The 21,590-nt window shown below is 38.9% G+C and overlaps 1 protein-coding gene across 12 annotated transcripts in view; it reads right to left on the minus strand.

Moving 5' to 3' along the window:
- The window catches only part of LOC129718726 (uncharacterized), a 463,725-nt gene that overhangs the window by 182,158 nt on the left and 259,977 nt on the right, over positions 1–21,590 (minus strand). The window contains exon 5 of one of the 12 annotated variants that reach the window (XR_008727024.1): positions 19,813–20,151. The exons of the other annotated variants lie outside the window; for them this stretch is intronic. The gene's annotated coding sequence lies outside the window, so the exon portion shown is untranslated. The remainder of the gene's footprint in view (positions 1–19,812; positions 20,152–21,590) is intronic. 12 annotated transcript variants of the gene reach the window in all.

Consider the following 21,590-nt stretch of genomic DNA (forward strand, 5'->3'; position numbering starts at 1 on the left):
GCATTATGTCTTGGACCACACTGGGATCTATTTTCTGCCGACTAGCACGGGTGTACTGCTAGTACGCACTGTCCAGCCGTTTACCAAACCTAGTTCGCCTCAATATCGAATCAGTGTCAGCTGAAAGAGATGGTCAAGATATTCAATACATCTTCGGAGATTTATTCCCGATTGAAGTGATTTTGTCTTCTGTTACGACACTACTTTATGCGTTTTTGAATAGGCGCATTGTAACACTTTTTCCTATTTGTTTTAAATGAAGTGTATGAAAACTAGCCCCCCCTAGAAATTTTCCTTAGTTGCGCCCATGAAAGTTATACGACGAAATGATTTCAAAGGCGGTCGAGTCGATTCAACATCATCCACCGCTTGAAGAATACAACCTCCTCGCGGGCTTGATTCTCGACGCCGCGTTGCAAGCCCAAACGAAGAAATACCCCGGCGTAACGATCAAAGAACCGCCTCCCACTCCGTGGTGGGACAAAGAGTGCTCCGATGTCTACACGCAAAGATCCGACGCGTATATGACCTTCCGGGATACAGACAGTTCCGACGACTTTAAACGTTATTCGGAGCTTGATACCAAGTTAAAAAGCTTGGCTAAAGCAAAGAAACGCGGATATTGGCGTCGGTTCGTGAACGAGACGTCGAGGGAGACATCAATGAGCACTCTTTGGAACACAGCCCGAAGAATGCGGAATCGCGTAACGGTCAACGAAAGTGAGGAGTCTTCAAGTAGGTGGATATTTGATTTTGCCAAGAAAGTATGTCCGGACTCTGTTCCTGCGCAAAACTTTGTTCGCGATACGTCTCCGGGCCACGACACGATAGAATCACCTTTTACGATGGCAGAATTTTCAGTTGCCCTCCTGTCCTGTAACAATAATGCGCCTGGGTTAGATAGGATCAAATTCAACTTGTTGAAGAATCTACCCGGCAATGCCAAGAGGCGCTTGTTGAACTTGTTCAATAAGTTCCTGGAGCAAAACATTGTACCGCAGGATTGGAGGCAAGTGAAGGTGATCGCCATCCAAAAACCGGGGAAACCAGCTTCTGATCACAACTCTTATAGGCCGATTGCAATGCTATCCTGTATCCGGAAATTGATGGAAAAAATGATACACCGTCGTTTAGACTATTGGGTCGAATCAAATGGTCTACTATCAGATACTCAGTTTGGCTTCCGCCGAGCCAAAGGGACGAATGATTGTCTTGCGTTGCTTTCAACAGATATTCAGCTGGCGTATGCTCGCAAAGAACAAATGGCGTCAGCATTCTTGGACATTAAGGGGGCTTTTGATTCCGTTTCTATTGAAATTCTTTCGGGTAAACTTCACCGACAAGGATTTTCTCCAATTTTAAACAATTTTTTGCACAATTTGTTGTCCGAAAAGCACATGCATTTTATGCATGGCGATTTGGCAACTTTTCGAATTAGCTACATGGGTCTTCCCCAGGGCTCATGTTTAAGTCCACTTCTTTACGATTTTTATGTAAATGACATCGACGAATGTCTGGCAAATTCATGCACGATAAGACAACTTGCCGACGACAGCGTGGTCTCTGTTACAGGAGCCAAAGCTGCCGATTTGCAAGGACCATTGCAAGATACCTTGGACAATTTGTATGCTTGGGCTTTACAGCTAGTTATCGAATTCTCTCCGGAGAAGACTGAGATAGTAGTTTTTTCTAGGAAGCATGAACCTGCTCAGCTCCAATCACAATTAATGGGTAAAACGATCCCTCAGGTTTTGGTACACAAGTATCTTGGTGTCTGGTTCGACCCTAAAGGCACCTGGGGTTGCCATGTTAGGTATCTGATGAAGAAATGCCAGCAAAGAGTAAATTTTCTTCGTACAATAACCGGATCTTGCTGGGGAACCCACCCAGGAGACCTTATAAGGCTTTACCAAACAACGATATTGTCGGTGATTGAGTACGGGTGTTGCTGCTTCGCTCCGCAGCAAACACACATCTGATCAAACTGGAGCAAATACAATATCGTTGTTTGCGTATCGCCTCAGGTTGCATGCAATCGACCCATACGATGACTTTGGAGGTCTTAGCTGGAGTTCTACCTTTGAAAAACCGCTTTTGGAGCCTGTCTTCTCGTATTCTTATCAAATGTGAGGTCTTGAACCGTCCTGTGATTGAAAATTTTGAAAGGTTAATTGAACTTATTCTCAAACCCGTTTTATGACATTGAATTTCAATCACATGTCCCAGAATATTAACCCTTCTTCGAATATTCCAAATCGTGTCAACTTATCTTATCAAATACTTTTGATTCTACTGTGTTTTTCGATACATCCATGATAGAAGAAACTCGTGGAATCCCGGATCATTTACGCGTGCAGCAGATCCCCAAATTTTTTTCCAATAAATATCGAAATATCAACTGCGACAATATGTTCTACACTGACGGATCACTTCTCGATGGGTCCACTGGCTTCGGTATCTTCAATAACAATTTAACCGTCTCCCATAAGCTCGATAATCCTGCTTCTGTGTAGGTCGCAGAATTAGCTGCTATTCAGTATACCCTAGGGATTATCGAAAAAATGCCCACGGACCATTATTTCATCTTTACGGACAGTCTCAGTTCTATTGAGGCTCTCCGATCGATGAAAGATGTTAAGCACTCTTCGTATTTCCTGAGGAAAATACGGGAACATTTGAGTGCTTTATCCGAAAAATCGTTTCAGATTACCTTAGCGTGGGACCAAAGCTGCCGATTTGCAAGGATCATTGCAAGATACCTTGGACAATTTGTCTGCTTGAGCTTTACAGCTAGTTATCGAATTCTCTCTGGAGAAGACTGAGATAGTAGTTTTTTCTAGGAAGCATGAACCTGCTCAGCTCCAATCACAATTAATGGGTAAAACGATCCCTCAGGTTTTGGTACACAAGTATCTTGGTGTCTGGTTCGACTCCAAAGGCACCTGGGGTTGCCATGTTAGGTATCTGATGAAGAAATGCCAGCAAAGAGTAAATTTTCTTCGTACAATAACCGGATCATGGTGGGGAGCCCACCCAGGAGACTTTATAAGGCTTTACCAAACAACGATATTGTCGGTGATTGAGTACGGGTGTTGCTGTTTCCGCTCCGCAGCAAACACACATTTGATCAAACTGGAGCGAATACAATATCGTTGTTTGCGTATCGCATTAGGTTGCATGCAATCGACCCATACGATGAGTTTGGAGGTCTTAGCTGGAGTTCTACCTTTGAAAAACCGCTTTTGGAGCCTGTCTTCTGGTATTCTTATCAAATGTGAGGTCTTGAACCGTCCTGTGATTGAAAATTTTGAATTTTCTGAGGAAAATACGGGAACATTTGAGTGCTTTATCCGAAAAATCGTTTCAGATTACCTTAGCGTGGGTCCCTTCTCACTGCTCGATACCGGCGATGAGAAAGCGGACTCTTTGGCTAAGGTGGGCGCATCAAGCGGTGAAATTTATGAAAGACCAATTGCTTTTAATGAATTTTTCGCATTTGTACGTCAGAATACGATCATCAGTTGGCAAATTTATTGGACCAGGGGGGAACTGGGAAGATGGTTACATTCCATTATACTCAAGGTATCGACGAATCCGTGGTTCAGGAGGTTGGACGTAGGTCGAGATTTCATTTGCGTGATGTCTCGGCTTATGTCCAATCACTATAGATTTGATGCGCATCTCCGTCGTATTGGGCTCGGGGAAAGTAATATCTGTGCCTGTGGTGAAGGTTATCACGACATAGAGCACGTTGTTTGGTCATGCCCTGTACACCGTGACGCCAGGTCTAAATTAATAGCTTCCCTCCGGGCCGAGGGTAGAGAACCAGCTGTCCCTGTTCGTGATGTCTTGGCGAGTCGCGACCTACCCTACATGTCCCTTATATACATTTTCCTGAAATCCATCCATGCCCAAGTCTAGTCCCATTCCTTTCCACCCACATTTAACAAAACGGCAAGAACACGTCGTAGACCTCGATTTTGGAACCAGCAACTGAACTCCACACGAACTCGCCAGGAAAACCCGCGGCCTTTCTTGATATCTTGGCTCAGCGGCACACACCATATGGCCACTTGAACACCAGCGAACAACAACAACGAACCAAAACCAGCAACTAGACCCCGCACAATACCCTCAGAACCCGAGGATTACAATCCCCTGTCCCAGCTCATGACATCGTGGCTTAGCAGAACAAATCCATACATACTGCATATTCATTCGACGATCATCAGACGACCATTCAACTATAAAACACTGATTGAATAATACATGCTAGTTTTAAGATAGACTTAATTTCAGCTCGTAGTCGGCAGCGAGGATGAAAAATTTGCTTAAAGATTTTAAGTCATCAGATATAATTGGCGCCATTAAACATTGAATTGTATTTGTGCCGTGTCAAATAAATGATTTGTGAAAAAAAAAAATTCTGTTGCAGGTTTCTTCGTTTGTGCGTGCATGGATTTGTTATCCTTGTATGTTTAGTTAAAGTAATTGCGTTAGACCGTGGAACGTTTCGCAACGTTGCCTTCAATAACTATTATACTCAAAATTGGCGGGCGAACTGTCATTAATTGTATTTTGTACTTTGTGCTGTCTCGATTCCTACAATTTAATATTAATATTTGCAAATTGGCAGCCAAACAACATTTAAATTTAGAACGCGGAAATTGTTCTCGAGTATTTGGTTGATTCTAGTGACGAAAAAAAATGATTTCGCGAAACAAATATTTTTATACGCAAGTATGAAAATGATTTTTGGAAAGATTCGGGGTGGCTCTCAGCCTGGAAAACGGTAAAATATTGACCGCTATGCTGGGGAAGTTTGCCATCCAGCGTTTTAACAATGTTTTTTTTTCGGAAACACCGGCCTATACCGATGACCATTTCCGACGCCGCTTTCGAATTCGTCTTACGTTGTTTTCGAAGATTAAAACAGCTGTAGATGCGAAAAATGGTTTTTTATTTAACAACCGGACGCAACGGGAAACTAAGACTAACATACCTTCAAAAGAGTTAGCAGCAATATTCGGTAATACTCCCGGGCTCAAACCTTCCAGTTTTATTGATATAATGACATGGTTGACCAATCTTGTGAGGACTTGAGCTTCATGCTTCGTGTAGATTAGAGTGCCAACCAAAATGGTCATCTCGAATTTAACTATAACTAAAACTATAAATGTTTACCCGTCCGAAAAAACACCCTGTGTAAAATTTCAGCTTAATCGAAATTAAAATAGACTGATTCACGCCGATACTTGCGTCCTACGACGTGTTTAACCAAGGCAAAGCGTTTCGTCTTCCGGGGCCGACCAATTATGTTCGAAACACTCATTATTTTCATAATATAGTTACGAACATTTACTATCGAGCACAACAACAACAACATTATTCATCATTATTCATCAAATAGCAACGATGCGGCAAGTTGCTATCGCGTTGCCAAATTTAATAACTCGCTACTACCCGAGGTGGGAATTGCTATTTCCCAAACCAACATAGCAACGCCCGGTGCGGTTGCCGCGTTATGGTGGGAGTTGCCAAACTACCTTTAGAAACTTCAATTTAGCCACTGGTGCGCTTGCTCTTAGCGGTGACGGAGTTGACGAAATCAATCCGTTCGCAATGTTAAAACCTCTTTACGTTAAAAGCTTTTTCGGTGAGACGAACTGGAGTAGACCAGTCGCTGCGGAATGCTCATTGATTAATTGATCGCTCTTAATTAAAAACCATTCGCTTTTATAGGCAAATGCAATTGCCAAAATATTTAATTCTATGTGTGTATTCACATGTGTTGGGCCCCTACTGGAAACAGCTGGAGAGACGAGCATTGAAATTGCAACGCTGCATTTTGCATGCTGTATGGATCAGGCACCAAGCGTTGCGGTACACTCAGCAAGGCGTAGCGAGTGTGCTGTAACGCTTAGTCATAAGGCTTTCAGTAAGTAACGGAATTTACTTGCGCGGGTCAGTGGTTTGATTCGAAATTTGTTTGTTTATGGTTTACGGTGCCGTACAAAATAGTAGGAATACGACACAGGAATAAAGGGTGATTTTTTAGGAATTTGGTTTTTCTTTAAAAAAACGCATAAAAATTACAAAACTGTATGAAATCCTTATTTGAGCCAATAAATTGGTTTATGCCATTTACTTTTTAAAGATAGTTTCATTCGAATGTTGGCCACGGCTACGTTTTAAATGGTCCATACGAAAAGTCCAATTTTAGGTCACTTTCTCGAGCATTTCGGCTGGTATCTCGCGAATAACGCGTTCTTTTAAAAAACGCATAAAAATTACAAAACTGTATGAAATCTTTATTTGAGCCAATAAATTGGTTTATGCCATTTACTTTTTAAAGATAATTTCATTCAAATGTTGGCCACGGCTACGTTTTAAATAGTCCATACGAAAAGTCCAATTTTGGGTCACTTTTTCGAGCATTTCGGCTGGTATCTCGCGAATAACGCGTGTAATGTTGTCTTCCAAGGCTGGAATCAAATATCTTAAAATAACAATATAGTTCACTCTCTAATTTCCCATATATTTCCGTAAAGACAGACAGGGAACACCCCCTCTTGTGGTGAAAAAGGTAACTAAACTCATTGCACAGTGGTACAGTAAGGCAATTTATGCGGACATAAGCTTTTCGTTGCGATTTTGGTTTGCGATTTAAAGCCATAGTTTTTGTAAAAAGTTGTTTCTTATACATAGTCCTCTATTTATGTGCGAATGAAAATTAGGGTGGTCCTAAAATCAACGAAATAAAAACAAACTTACTTGGTTTTATTTGCATAAATAATTGTAAACCAACTAATTCTAAGCCTTTTCGCTCTATTTTTCAATTCAAATTTAAAAACAAAATTTTTCTTCGGTAACTATAATCAAAAATACGCCAATTTTGATGAAAAAACATTGTCGATATATTGTACAGATGGACTCTTCACTATTTCTATTTTAAAAATAGGCCCTTTTGATATATTGATGTTTCCGTTTAGGGCAAATATAAATTTTTTTTTTGTATCATATGAAAGAACAAATATTGTATAAATATTGTGAAGAAATACCGAAATTTGCTTAAAATTAGTTGATCTACAACTGTGCCGATGAATGTATACATTTATTTCTGCAAATAAAAAAGTTAGTATTTTTATTTAGTCGATTTCAGGACCACTCTAATTTTCATTTGCACATAAAAAATAGACTAAATATAAAAAACAAGTTCTTAGAAAAAATTTTACTCTAAAACCACAAAATCGCATCGAAAAACTCATGTCCGCCTACATTGCCTTACTGTACCACTGTGCATTGTTGTTGAATTTCTGTGAGCGTGTGACCGACATTTTCACACACGAAACTGAATTTACTCAATTTTAGATTTAGTTGACTCAATTTCATACTTTCACAGAAAAAAATATGTTGCAGATTTCGTGCGTATATTGTTGGCATGTAAAACTAACGCCATTCCGGGAGTTAAATATTGATAATATAATGTGATGTAGCTTATCGAGGCACTAAGAAGAAATATTCAAATAATCAGGCCATGACGTGTAAATGGTAAACTAATCCCAAGTTGCTATATACGTGGTTCCCTGTGTAACTTCACTAGCTCAGATCCATCACGGGAAGCAACTACGAAATGTGCGGCCGTCAAGCTCAAGCTCAATGATCAGGCCACGAAGTGTACAATTAAATGAAGGTTTTAATTACTCGTGGAGAAGATAAAGGGAGAAACCGCACAATGGTTGTCAATAGTCGTATATGGTTGTTGTGCAACTTTTAGCTTAGATAACACTTGAATGTTCTATCAATTTAACAATTTAAGTATGGATACATATAATGCAGCGTTGTTAAACTCGCTCGCAAAAAGCATGCGATACTCCAAGTGGCGTTCTCGCCGCTACCAGAATCTCACACTAGAGATACTCCGGTCGTACTGTTTCTCGTTCTCTTTTACTTTTTTTATTTCACACTACCGAGCGTTGATGCTTGCGAGTTTTCTCACACACACTCTCGCTCGTGTACTTTCCCACTCGCCCTTTCCCTCCCTTTCTCGCGAGCACAACCAGCGGAGGTGATTATTAAGACCGTCAAAACGCATTATGACGATACGGAGTGACAAGGCACGACGAAGCGGAGTGGCAAAAAGAATATTTCGACGAGTAGGCAGGGATGCCACATATACAGATTTATCAGTTCTTATACAGATTTTTTGTGTATTTTTCATACAGATATCTGTATATACAAATTACAGATTTTCTAGAAATAGTACAGAACTATACAGTTTTTTTTGATTTTCATGAGGTCGCGAAATGAACTTTTCGATATAGTTGAAAATCGAAAATGAACTCAAATGCTATTGAGTGTGTTAGAGTTTTCATTATATTTATATGTTACGCGTAAACGTGTGCATAAATGAGTCAATGAACAAACTATGTTGCGTTATTTTCTTCTAAGGGATATGTTGAGTAAATATGCAGAATTTTATACAGATTGAAATATCACCAAGGAGATTTCCTGAGATTCGAAATACAGATAAAAATGTGGCATCACTGCGAGTAGGTATTCCGATACCCTACACGTTCAAGCATGCGATTCTATATAGATTTATCACCCCACTTTCGGCTGTCGGTGCACGATGCAAAACTGCTTGGCATCAGTTCAGCGATTGACAAACCGCATGCGTGAGTCGGTGAACGAAGCATTTTCGTTTTCGGGCACATTTTTTCAAGCACTCCTAGTCAAGTACTCTTATTCGAGTACTCGCGTACTCGGAGTGAGTAAAAAGATAGAAGAGAATTTGCGAGCGGTTGTATGCTGGCTGCGTGAATAATAAAGAGTGTCTCGAAGGTGTGTGTGCGAACGACTGGAGAAGCGTAGCACACATCTAATTCTCAAGCAGAAAGGAGTGGATATGTTATGCTTCTCGCTCGTTTAGCAACGCTGATATAATGTTGTAATTGGTTTAAAAGCTTTATTATATTATATATAAAAGATGTTCAACAAAACAAACATAATTAGTGATAACAACTGTTATGCAAAAACTATTATTTAATGTTTAGTTTTCTTCGCTTTGAAAATTTTTTTTTTGTTTTTTTTTATCCATCCAAATTTTTTGCTTTCGAGTTCTAATCTTCGTATTAATAACTTGCAGCTTTGCTTTAACCAGCATATTTATGTATTCACTAGCTGACCCGGCAAACTTTGTCCCGCCCATTTTTGTGTTTAATTTAATAATTTTCAACATTCCAAATTCATTGATTTCTTGCGATTTGTTTATATCGTTTGAAATTATTGGTCGTAGTATTCGGCTGTTTCCCAGGAGTTGCCATCTCACAATTCAAAATGGTGTCTGAGGTCAATTTTTAGCTCCATGCATTATTCTGGTTAAAGAAACACTCATATTGGGTGGTATTTGGTCACTTTAGGCTATTTTCCAGAAACCGGAAGTCACCACCCTGGATTTTAAAATGGCATTTGGAGACAATTTCTGCCCCCTGAGCTTCATTCTGGTTTAAGAAACACCAATAATAGGTGTTATTTAGTCATTTTCGGCTGTTTTCCAGAAACCGGGAGTCACCATCTTAGAATTCAAAATGGTGTTTGTGGTCGATTCTAGCTCCTGCGTATCATTCTGGTATCGAAGCATCTCACATTGGATGGAAATCGGCCGGTTGAAGAAATACCCATATTGGGTGGTATTGGTCATTTTCGGCAGTTTCCCATTCACCGGAGGTCGTCATCTTACAATTCATAATGTTGTCTGAGGTCGATTTGTAGCTTCAGTGCATCATAACAATCCCGGAAATACCCATAATGAGTGTTATTTGGTCTTCTGCCACTGTTGTTTAGAAACCGGAAGTCGCCATATTGGATTTCAAAATGGCATTTGGAGACAATTTCTGGCCTCTGAGCATCATTCTGGTCAAAGAAACACCCATATTTGGTTGTTTTTGGGTCATTTTCGGCAGTTTTCCAGTCACCAAAAGTCGCCATTTTACAATTCAAAATGTTGTCTGAGGTCGATTTGTGATTTCAGTGCATCATCACGATTTCAGAAATACCCATATTGGGTGGAATTTGGTCATATCTCACTGTTGCTTAGAAACCGGAAGTCGCCATCTTGGATTTCAAAATGGTATTCAGAGACAATTTCTGGCCTCTGAGCGTCATTCTGGTTAAAGAAACATCCATATTAGGTGGTATTTGGTCATTTTCGTCTCTTTTCCAGTCACTGGAAGTCGCCATCTCACAATTCAAAATGTTGTCTGAGGTCGATTTGTGGCTTCAGTGCATCATAACAATCGCGGAAATACCCATATTTGGTCATTTGCCGCTGTTTTTCAGAAACCGGAAGTCGCCATCTTGGATTTCCAACTGGCATTTGGAGACAATTTCTGGCCTCTAAGCGTCATTCTAGTTAAAAAACACTCATATTAGGTGGTATTTGGTCATTTTCGGCAGTTTTCCAGACACCGGAAGTCGCCATTTTACAACTCAAAATATTGTCGGAGGTCGACAAACGTACAAACCGTGGAACACCACCCATGGATTGCCTCATACATAGGCGAACTTTATTATTATAAAATATTCGGCCGAGTCCACTTCAGAATAAAAAGTGCATTTTTTTCAGTGTACCCATTAGGGTAATATTATTGTTAAAAGTTACTCTTTTTCGCATGTCGTGTAGAACAAAATCAGAAGTGGCGCACCTAGCGGTCGAAAAGGTGACTAACGCTTCTGTCATTTTCAATTTGTCTTCATAATTTCACGTAAGTGAACTATATTGGTATTTAAGATATTTGCTGGAATTGTTGTTGGCTTATCCGCATAGACGAGTGACTCAACGTAGCCCCACAAAAAATAGTCTAGCGGTGTTAAATCGCATGATCTAGGCGGCCAATTCACCGGTCTATTTCGTGAGGAGAATTGCTCACCGAACACATTCCGCAATATGTCCATTGATTCGTGCGATGTGTGGCACGTTGCTCCGTCTTGCTGAAACCACATGTCAACAAGACCCAGCTCTTCCATTTCCGGCAAAAAAAATCAGAAATCATCGCGCGATAGCGAGCGCCATTGACTGTAACGTTGCGATTTTGATCATCTTTGAAGAAGTACGGACCAATGATGCCTCCAGTGTGTAAACCGCACCAAACCGTGCATTTTTCTGGGTGCATTGGCGATTCTTGTATTGACTCTGGTTGCTCTTCGATCCAAATGCGGCAATTTTGCTTATTAACATACCTATTTAACCAGAAATGGGCTTCGTCACTGAACACAATTTTTCGGTAAAAAAGTAGATTTTCGGCAAGTTGTTCTAAGGCCCATTCACCAAAAATTCGACGCTGCGGCAAGTCGTTCGGCTTCAATTCTTGTTCGAGCTGTATTTTGTAAGGCTTTACACCAAGGTCCTTTCATAAAATCTTCCATGTAATCGAATAACACAAGCGTGCTGCGAACGGCGTCGAATTGACATTTCACGGTCTTTCACTACACTGGCTGATACGGCAGCAAAATTTTCTTCTGTACGCACTCTATAGACTGTTCCGAAACTTATAAATACATCTTCTTTCTTGAAAAAACAAAAAATACAGGAATTTCCGGGTCATTTTACTCTGAAATATAAGGTGTTTTCTTTCCAGTTTCAATTCAAGTTGGGATTATTATTCGTAGGATACGCGAGTTCTCTAACTTTTCTCTTAACACTACTCATAAGCTTTTGCACAGTGTGTTCTCCGACCATTTTTACCACTTTAAGCCAATCTTTTTTAAATTTTTCAACATTGTCCGCTGGTTTGACATATTTCCTCAGCTTTGCCTTGGTCAAAGCCCAAAAAGTTTCAATAGGGCGAATTTCAGGGCAGTTTGGAGGACTCATCTCATCATTCACGGTCTTTCACTACACTGGCTGATACGGCAGCAATATTTTCTTCTGTACGCACTCTATAGACTGTTCCGAAAATTATAAATACATCTTCTATCTTGAAAAAACAAAAAATATAGGAATTTTCGGGTCATTTTATTCTGAAATATAGATAATAAGTGTTTTCTTTCCAGTTTCAATTCAAGTTGGGATTATTTTTCGTAGGATACGCGAGTTCTCTAACTTTTCTCTTAACACTACTCATAAGCTTTTGCACAGTGTGTTCTTCGACCATTTTTACCACTGTAAGCCAATCTTTTTTAAATTTTTCAACATTGTCCGCTGGTTTGACATATTTCCTCAGCTTTGCCTTGGTCAAAGCTCAAAAAGTTTCAATAGGGCGAATTTCAGGGCAGTTTGGAGGATTAATCTCCTTTGGGACACATGTGACATTATTAGTTTTATACCACCCTAGTGCATCCTTAGAGTAATGGCAGGAAGCAAGATCGGGCCAAAAGATTTGAGGATTGTTATGCTGCTTAACCATGGGTAACAACCTTTTCTGCAAACACTCTTTAACGTAAATTTTACCATTCATTGTGTCATTCGTAATGAATGGACGAGATATTTTCCCACATTCACAAATGGCCTGCCAAACCATTACCTTCTTGCCAAATTTTTCGATGTAAATGGCTTTCACTGGTCCAGGGACATCCTTTCCCTTCGGTGATGTATAAAGTTGCGGTCCTGGCAGAGTCTTATAGTCCAGTTTTATGTAGGTTTCGTCATCCTTGATAACACACCCCATTTTTTTGGTCAGAAGTTTGTCATAAAGCTTCCGAGCTCTCGGTTTCACAGATTCAGCTTGTTTTGGATTTCATTTTGGCTGCATCTGCTTCCGACGGGTCTGCAGACCCATTCTTCCCTTGGCACGCATAACGTTACTCGCCGAGGTTCCAAGCTTACTCGCCACATCTCGTACTGATACTGAAGGATGCCGCTTGTAGTATTCCTTAACCTTTTTGTCCATTGTGGGATCAACAGGCCCGGGTTTTCTACCACGTCTTGGGGCATCAGTAAATGTGCACTCTTCACAATACTTCCGCAATGCGGTTTGAACTGCTCGACACTTATACCTTCTTCTCTGGCTAATTTTCTTATAGAAAGACAACTCACGGTGCCCCTTTTGTGCACAATTCGCTTTCTTTGCTCGGGAGAAAGGCCACGCATTTTCAAAATTTCGCACTAAATGTTAGAAAAAATGACAGCATCTGTTTCTTTTGGATGTAAACAACAGGACGCAGCCAGCGTTTGGTTGAATACTGCACGTTATTTGAAATGACGGTTGATCGTAAGTGTATTTATAATTATCTAAACGGTCTATATGTATACGTGTTGGTGGGTTTATGTCCAACAGAGTAAAACTGGTTTGAAATTACGTCACAATAGCTTGAATAGCTTGCTCAGTAGGTCGATTTTGACGACCATAAAATGGTCGTAATGCGCGAAAAACATTTTTAATAGAGGTCGTATTTTGGTAATAAAATTCGGTTATTTGTAAGCGTTGTTCAGCCGTAAGTCTGTTCATGGTGAAATGGCAAACCAAACTGAGTACATTAGACTTTGACAACTGTCAGAATTCCCGCGTGAACTGTCAAATCTGAATGCACGAAAAACCAAATAGCAAAAAAACTACCCTTTACTTACGAACATTGACGTCTTACAACACGGCAGTAACATGTTGTATGCAGTGTATCATTAGCTGATGATGTTGTTAACGAAACAGTACTGAACGACTTTAGCGACCATTGTCTGATTTCATCTACTTCCAAATTGCTGTCCCCACCTATAAAACAGAACTTAGAAAAACAAATTTTAAATCAGCAGCTACTAAATGACCAATTTCTTGAATCCTTATCAGGGCTGCCTCATCTGCGCTCAGTTGAAGAAAAATTGCTACATGTGATCAGCTGCTACAATTCTCTACGTCAGCAGTGCACACGAACATTAATAGTACGGGCAAATTAAGGAAAAATGCTGAAATCTACACGACATAATCCGAGCAATCAACGTCTGAAGGACCTCTTGGTGCATATTTCCAAAAAAACTACGAAAAGAAAAAGCTGCATGCAAGAAGAATTGAACAAAATCATTTCAAATGACCTGAAAAAACGAGAAAATTTAATCGACCATTTTTGATTTAACCCTTAAATGCGCACGACGTTAAAAAATCATCTAAAAAAATCACAGGAGGGTTGTGTGCAAAGCCACGACCGCAAGGTTGAAGTAGAATTCTTTTACAAGAAAGATAACCCGGCTGCTTGCGTGTCAGTCATTTTTGCTAAAAAATAAACGTTAACCGTTATTGGCAGTATTGTAATTTCTCTTTGTTAGATATTTTGAAAGAAGTTTATTGAATATTTTTAAAATTTTGCGCAAATGAGAAGTTGAAGTGCTTCCGAATTGTAATATGCACATTCAATACGACATAATTGAACAGAAACGGAACAAAGGCTACGGTTTTGCAGAACGCGAATGACGGCGCGATGCGATTCGCCTTGCCGTAAAGAAATGTGCAGCTCTTTATACGGCGAAGTAGATCTATACATTTCAAGACATTTCGTCTTGCCGAATCGCATCGCGCCGTCATTCGCTTTCTCCAAGCGGCGCAAACACGTAATAACGGGATAGCTCCAAACGGCCGAAACACAAACGGCCGAAACACAAACGGCCGAATTATATCAATACTAACGAAAGGCCGAAATTTCGATCGGCCGAATCACGAAAGGCCGAATTTTATTTTAATTTGTCACTTTTTATGTTACAGCTATTTCATACTGCATACTTTTTAAGCCTTATATGTGTAAAATAACTAGTTTTTCCATTGAACATTCTGTTTGTAAAAGATATCAATGCGGCTCTGCCGCATAATCGAGGGCAAGGAACCAAGGCTGCCCTAAGCCGCCGCGGTGTCCGGCGGCCGAGTCGGCCGCCGACCCGCCGTCGGAAGTGGCGGCCTCTCGCATGCAAACAACTGATCTACTGGATTGCCCGGATTACTGAAGCATAGGGGCAATCCCCTAGTTTACGTCCGAACGAGCGGTAGCGAGTAAGGACAGTGTGCGCCCTGGACAATCGAGTTGGCTGAAGGCCACGAGTGTGTTGTATTAAATTTTTAACAAAATCAATTTTCAATTTTTTTTCATTCTATGAAACAATTAGAGAACGGAAACAATGAAGAAGGAAACAAAATAAATATTTTAGAAACCATCTTTTTTGTATAAATTCTCAGAATTTTTCGCATGGGTGGTAATACTTTATCGAATCAAATAGCCAAAATTGTCCTCAAGCATTACGTATTTTATGGACGTTTTCTTACAACATTTCAGCTCCAGATAAGTCATATTTAAAATAAAGAAAAAATTTCCTGCTATAAATAATCGAACCTAAAATGGTACATAATCGAGTCCATATATAATCGAGTCTATATATAATCGATTCTGACCTATAAATAAGTACAGTGACGTTTCGATTATACCAAGATCAATTTCTTATTTATTACATGTTATTTTTGTGTGTATGTGTGAATATAAGTTCATATGTGTGTGAATGTGAAGTTTTGAATATTCGGTATAGTTGTGCTGTTGGCTACAAAAAATTTGTTACTTCGAGTGAAAAAGAATTTCACCCGAAATTATAGAAATCGTGTAAATCTATTTTAACAAATAAAAAATTCGAATGAAAAAGGCTGGGTTTCACCGCTAGGTGGATAATTTCGGGTTTCATTTGAATCAACATTAATTATCAATGATTTTTCGGCCTTTCGAATGATTCGGCCTTTTGTGGTTCGGCCGTTTGATAGATTCGGCCGTTTGTTATTTCGGCCGTTTGAAATTCGGCCGTTTGTGATTCGGCCGTTCGTGTTTCGGCCGTTTGTAGGTAAACCGTAATAACAGTCAGAGAATGCATGTAGATGAAGATAATCATCTTTGGAGTATGGCGCAAAATAAGAAAATATTAACTCTTCAAATATTAATTTGTTGTCCTTATAAGGACAGTTGATCAATACAATATCTAATGAAATGTTTATCACATCTTTGTGATACCCCGCAAGTGGGGTTTAAGCCACACAGGCAACAGTGGAAAACTGTTTTCACACTAAAAACTAGACACAGCCAGCATTCATAAAAAGATTGTGTGTTGCCAAAATATGGCAGAGCTTCTCACTGGAGGAAGTACAGTAGTGTATATTTAGAATCGGATATGATACTGATTGCATTTTGATGCTATCCCTAGCAGTGGAAAGAAGGCATCTTTCTGATAACACAGCATAAAGCTGTTTTCACATTGAAAATTTGACGCCTCACATATATTGAATGCCAGTATTCCAAAACGTTAGTGTCTATATGAGCCTATATGAGGAAACTTTTCACTGGAGAGCACGTCGGTCGATGCACCTACTACTGATGCCGGCTGCTACCGCATGAAGGCAGCTTTTCACCAGAGAAAGTGCTGCTGCATCACATCAGCAGACCCTGCCTCTTGCTGCATCACATCAGCAGACCCTGCCTGCCAGTTGTCCTGCCACTATGGCTGCTACTGCTGCCACACAAAGGCAACTTCTTGATGGGCTAGGTGCCACTGCACCTACCGCAGCTGATATCCGCTGCAGCTTTCAATGTTGCTGCTATCCGCTACCTTTGCTGCTAAGTGAAGACCAAATTGGTCCGTGTTCGAAACTACGATGACTGATTTAGGTAGATGCAGGCTCTTTTATAGGCCAAAATAATGCATTTCCAATTTACTAGGTCTATAATTCTATCGACCGTGCTTGGGAAAGCAATTGTATAACGACCAATCAGAGGTAGAATTTTGCGTTTTGACAAGGCTTGACAATTTTAAATAGTACAATAGTTCGAATAATAAAATTGCAATTTCCTGCATTTGATAGGAATCTTAAAAGATTTTCCAATCGATTGCTGCAAAAACGAAGGAAATCCATCAAAAATTGACCGATTTATTAGCATTTGAAATTGGACATATTTTTCACTTTTTTCGGTTTAGATTTTCATTTCACATCCCTATGTGGCCGAACTTCCTGAGAGAAGTATTCTACTTCAAAACATAAAATCTTTGTTTACTGCTCTAAAACTAACCAATATGCATAAAAAAATTGGAAGATTTACTTTTTAATGTGCAAATATTACGCTGTTGTCTTTAAACAACACTGTGACTTTATCGCAAAATAAAGTCGAAAAAATTAATTTTGTTAACAGTAACTTTAAAATTGACCTTTTGTTAGTAAAATTACTGATAATTCAGACATTTTCACTAACCACTAACCTTATTTTAAAATTTGTTTTCAAAGGCAGTCGGCACCAGTCGGGAGTTTCGCCATGTTTTTTTCGTTTCCGAGATTTTGACAGCAAAAATAGAAACAAAACATTCAAATACAGTACTTCCAGCTGTTAAGTTCTCTTCGTTAGAGTCTAGAGAACTGTTCTAATGAATTATATTGCTAAAAAATACTAAAATACGTATATTTTAAAACGTTTTTAGTAGTGTTGTTTTAAACAACATTGCGCATTTAAGGGTTAAATGAAACTTTTCACACGTATTTGGCTTAGCAAACTGAGCATTTTTCACAGATGGAGAGATTTTTTACACCCATGAGTTACATTCTAAAAGGGCGTATGTCTTTTGGCATAGGTTTTATGCGAAGCATTGTGGTCCAGAAACCGTTGGTTGTATAGAAAAACTGTCTGACAATCAGTTGGAGGGAATTAAAGATCCATCATAAAAAAATATACACTGTACAAAAAAAAATTTTTTCGACCAAAAAAAATTATAAATAAACTTTAAATTTCAATTTAAAAAAGAGCCGATTTTTTTTTTATTTTTTTTAAGAAACTTGACGGTAAAACGCAACTTTCAAAAAAAGTCCAGGATGGAGAAATGAAAATATTTTTTTATGGTACCTTATTTTTTTATAAAAATTTTAATTCAAACATTTTTCAAAAAAAAAAAATATTCTGATGATTTTAAAAGATGCAGAGAGTCATTTTGAATCAAAAAGCTCTTGGTAGTTAACATTCTTAAGGCATTGATTTTCGAGTTATTTCTAATTTAAGCTCGAAAAATTATTAAAATTTAGAAAAATACACGTTTTTCTCTTTTTGTCCGTGGTTCTCCAGCAAAAACCATATGTTCATTGGAATGCTTGATCAAAAACATACAATTCATTCTTTAACAACAAGACGATTGGGCGAACGGTTCTCAAGAAAAGAGTTCTGAGAAATCACACACTATAACAAGATACAAATTCATCAATTGATTTCACAAGTGTCACATCGATCTGTTGCAATCCACTGTTCGAAAGGTATTTCTCTCACACAACGTTCCTCAAGATCTTTGAAAAAACTGTTTCCAAAATCTAAACGACTTGGGCAATGTTCACATTTGCGGAGATAACAATATTTGAATCGTGTATTTGAGCTACATAATAGTTGTTCAAAGTAAAATTAAGAATCATTTTGGAATGAATATTTCTTTAGACTGTGTATCATCAATTCAGTATTCTCGTGATCAGTACAAACACAAATATTAGGGAACATACTTAAATGACGTAGCATTTTTTTCGTGATTTTTAAGCCCCCCCTCCCCCCTCGTAGCATTTGGTCACAAAACCTAAACCCCCCCCCCTGAAAAAAAACGTAGCATTCGAATAACCTCCCCCCCCTCTCCGCTTCTGAAAAAAAGTACAGAAATAAGTGTAGTCAGGTTTTTTACGCGGAATTTTTTACGAGGTTTTTTTATGCGGATTTTTTAATTAACGCGGTTTTTCACGCGGATTTTTTAATTAACGCGGTTTTTTTATGCGATACCGCGCTAGTTCAAAAACTTTTTCGCGAGTTTTCGAATTAATGTGGGTTTGGAACCAGAAACGTTCAAGTGTTTATCTAGTAGAAGACTTAGTCCAAAAAATACCCACCGCCCGTCGAAAGATCCGGAATGACCGTCAAACAGGACAATTTTAAATACTGGTTCTAGAGCGTCTCGGGTTTTTTCTAAGCCCTTCTTGCTGGTTCACCTAAGCAGATTTTTGAATAACGCGGTTTTTTACACGGATTTTTGAATTTGCGCGGTTTTTTACGTGGATTTTCGAATTAACGCGGTTTTTTTACGAGGTACGTAATAAAAACCTGACTGTAGTAACATACATACAAAAAATACTTGAAAAAAAAACCGTGTCTAATTCAATTTATTTACAACTTATAGACTCGTGACTGCATCTTCTGCTCCGAAGGGCTTGTGTTTTGGTACAAGGAGTAAAGGTGTTTAAACAACTTAGTATGATCTATGTCTGCAGAAAACACAAGAACTATTTCGGAAATGAAACGAGTATCTTGTAATTTTCACTATTAAAAGCCACAAAAAAGCAAAGATTTTTGTATTCAAAACAGATTGTGTGTTTGGAAATCCAAGTGATTGTTTATGTAGCAGAGCTTTTAGAAGATTTCAGAATGCCACAGATAAAAACATTTCGACAGATCTCGCTGCAATACTTTGTGCAATGTTTTAGTGTATTTTTAGAATACATTTTTCCTGCAAAAAAATCAGACTTTAAAAAAATGCTACGTCGATTTTACAACAACCCCCCCCCCTCCCCCCCTTGTCACAGCTTGTCACAAAATGATGATATCCCCCCTCCCCCCATAAATGCTACGTCATTTAAGTATGGTCCCTTATGAGATCCTGAGCTTCCAAGTAATTTACAATGCTTATGTTTCAAAGCTCTAAAAGAAGTCAACCCAATATCAGTTTTGCTGATATCTTTAAAATAAACGTAAGCCTCACGAATTGAATTCATTGAGTCGCTTTTGCACATGCTGTCGCTTACCATCTTTTCTCACTGAAACGTAGTCCCTTTGCCCTGGCATGGCTATACTGACCTGATCACTGTCATAAAACTGCAATACCTCGTTTTTTACTTCCAGGGGCAATCCATGTCCAAGCCTCACGTCAGGAATAGCCAATATTCCACTAACCTCTGATATTCGCCGAGCCTGTTTCACAATGTATTCCGTTGTTTCAAACTTTTCTGTTACCGTTTGTTGGTTCCAAGATTTCGGTAGAACCGAAAGTATTCTTACTTTATCTTCCTTCGAGCATACGGGCGCAGTAAATTTTTCTTTTAACTGCAAAATCATCTCGTCGAAGTCTCTCGCTTTACGTTTCAATCAATCCAGGTCATCTTCAGCATCAAAATCGATAATGTTTTCGCCTTTCTCCTAGAAAGGTATAGCAATCACTTGCAAAAGCGAAAGTACAAAAGTGCTCCAAAGGGCCGAATGGCATATATCACTCGATTCAGCTCAACGAGCGGAGCATTTTCTGTATGTGTGTGTATGTGTGTGTGTATGTGTAGATTTTTATTCTCACTCTCTTTTATTAATTAATCGCAAAGGAAAGGTCTTGTTGTCCCATAAGACCCTATTCAATTTTATTGTAATCGGATTTTTAGTTTAGAGGTTATGTATCATTATCTTGAAAACTACACAACCGGCAACCGGCTTCCTGAAATACCCTTAACTTTTGAAATTTATAAAGATTGAACTTGTGATTCAAAAGTTATGAAAAGAAACGTGTTCTGAAGGCTGCTTAATCTCACTCGTGTTTTTCAGAGACGGCTGAACCGATTTTCATAAAATAAGTGTCAAACGGAAGGTCTAGTTGCCCCATAAGACCCTAGTGATTTGTTTTGCAATCGGACTATTACTTTGCCTGTTATGTTTAACCCGTAAAGACCCGGGACGGAACTTGTTTTTTGAAAATGCTCGTTCTCAGCACTGGAACGGCCGACTTGGGAAAAGTTGGACTTTTATTCAAGGGGAATAGTTGCTCTAAGTTTTGGTAAAGATGCCACCCCTCTGGACCCCTCCCCGTTTTCATGAGACGCAAATATGTCTGTGTTTTTTTCTAATTTTTCGAACAAATCAAGCAAACACTGGGAATTTTCATACATATCAATTGCTCCATGTATCAAATTATGTCAGATGGATGAAATATAAGAGTGAATTTTGGAGTATCTAAATTATTTCAGTACAAAATCACAAAACTACGTATTTTCATAAAAATTCAAATAACAAAATCGTTCTTCAAATTTTAAGCTCTACATTTTTGAAGTGAGGTCTCCTGAGTCAATATGCGATGAAATATTTATTTTAGCATGCAAATATTTTGAGGAAAACGAGTTTAAATTCACTAAAGTACGTATTTTCACGGAAACCTGATTTTCTCAGTCTCCCACAGTAGGTTTCAACTTGGCTCTTCAATTTTCTAGTTCAAGTTCCTAGAGTAACGTCTTCTGAATCCGATGATGCTGAAAGATTTATTCTAGCATGCACAGATTTAGAGAAAAACGAGTTTGAATTCACTAAAGTACGAGTTCTTATGAAAACTTGATTTTCTCCAAATCTGTGTGTGCTAGAAAAATCTTTCATCATCTTTGGATTCAGGAGACGTCACTCTAAAAATATAGAGCTTGAAAACTGAAGAGCTAAGTTGAAACCTACCGTGGGAGACTGTGAAAATCAGGTTTCCATGAAAATACGTACTTTGGTGAATTTAAACTGGTTTTTCTCACAATGTTTGCATGCCAAAATAAATTTTTCATCGCGTATGAACTCAGGAGATCTTACTGCAAAAATGTAGAGCTTAAAATTTGAAG

This window comes from Wyeomyia smithii, chromosome 1 (assembly GCF_029784165.1).
Source record: "Wyeomyia smithii strain HCP4-BCI-WySm-NY-G18 chromosome 1, ASM2978416v1, whole genome shotgun sequence".
Taxonomy (NCBI): Eukaryota; Metazoa; Arthropoda; class Insecta; order Diptera; family Culicidae; genus Wyeomyia; species Wyeomyia smithii.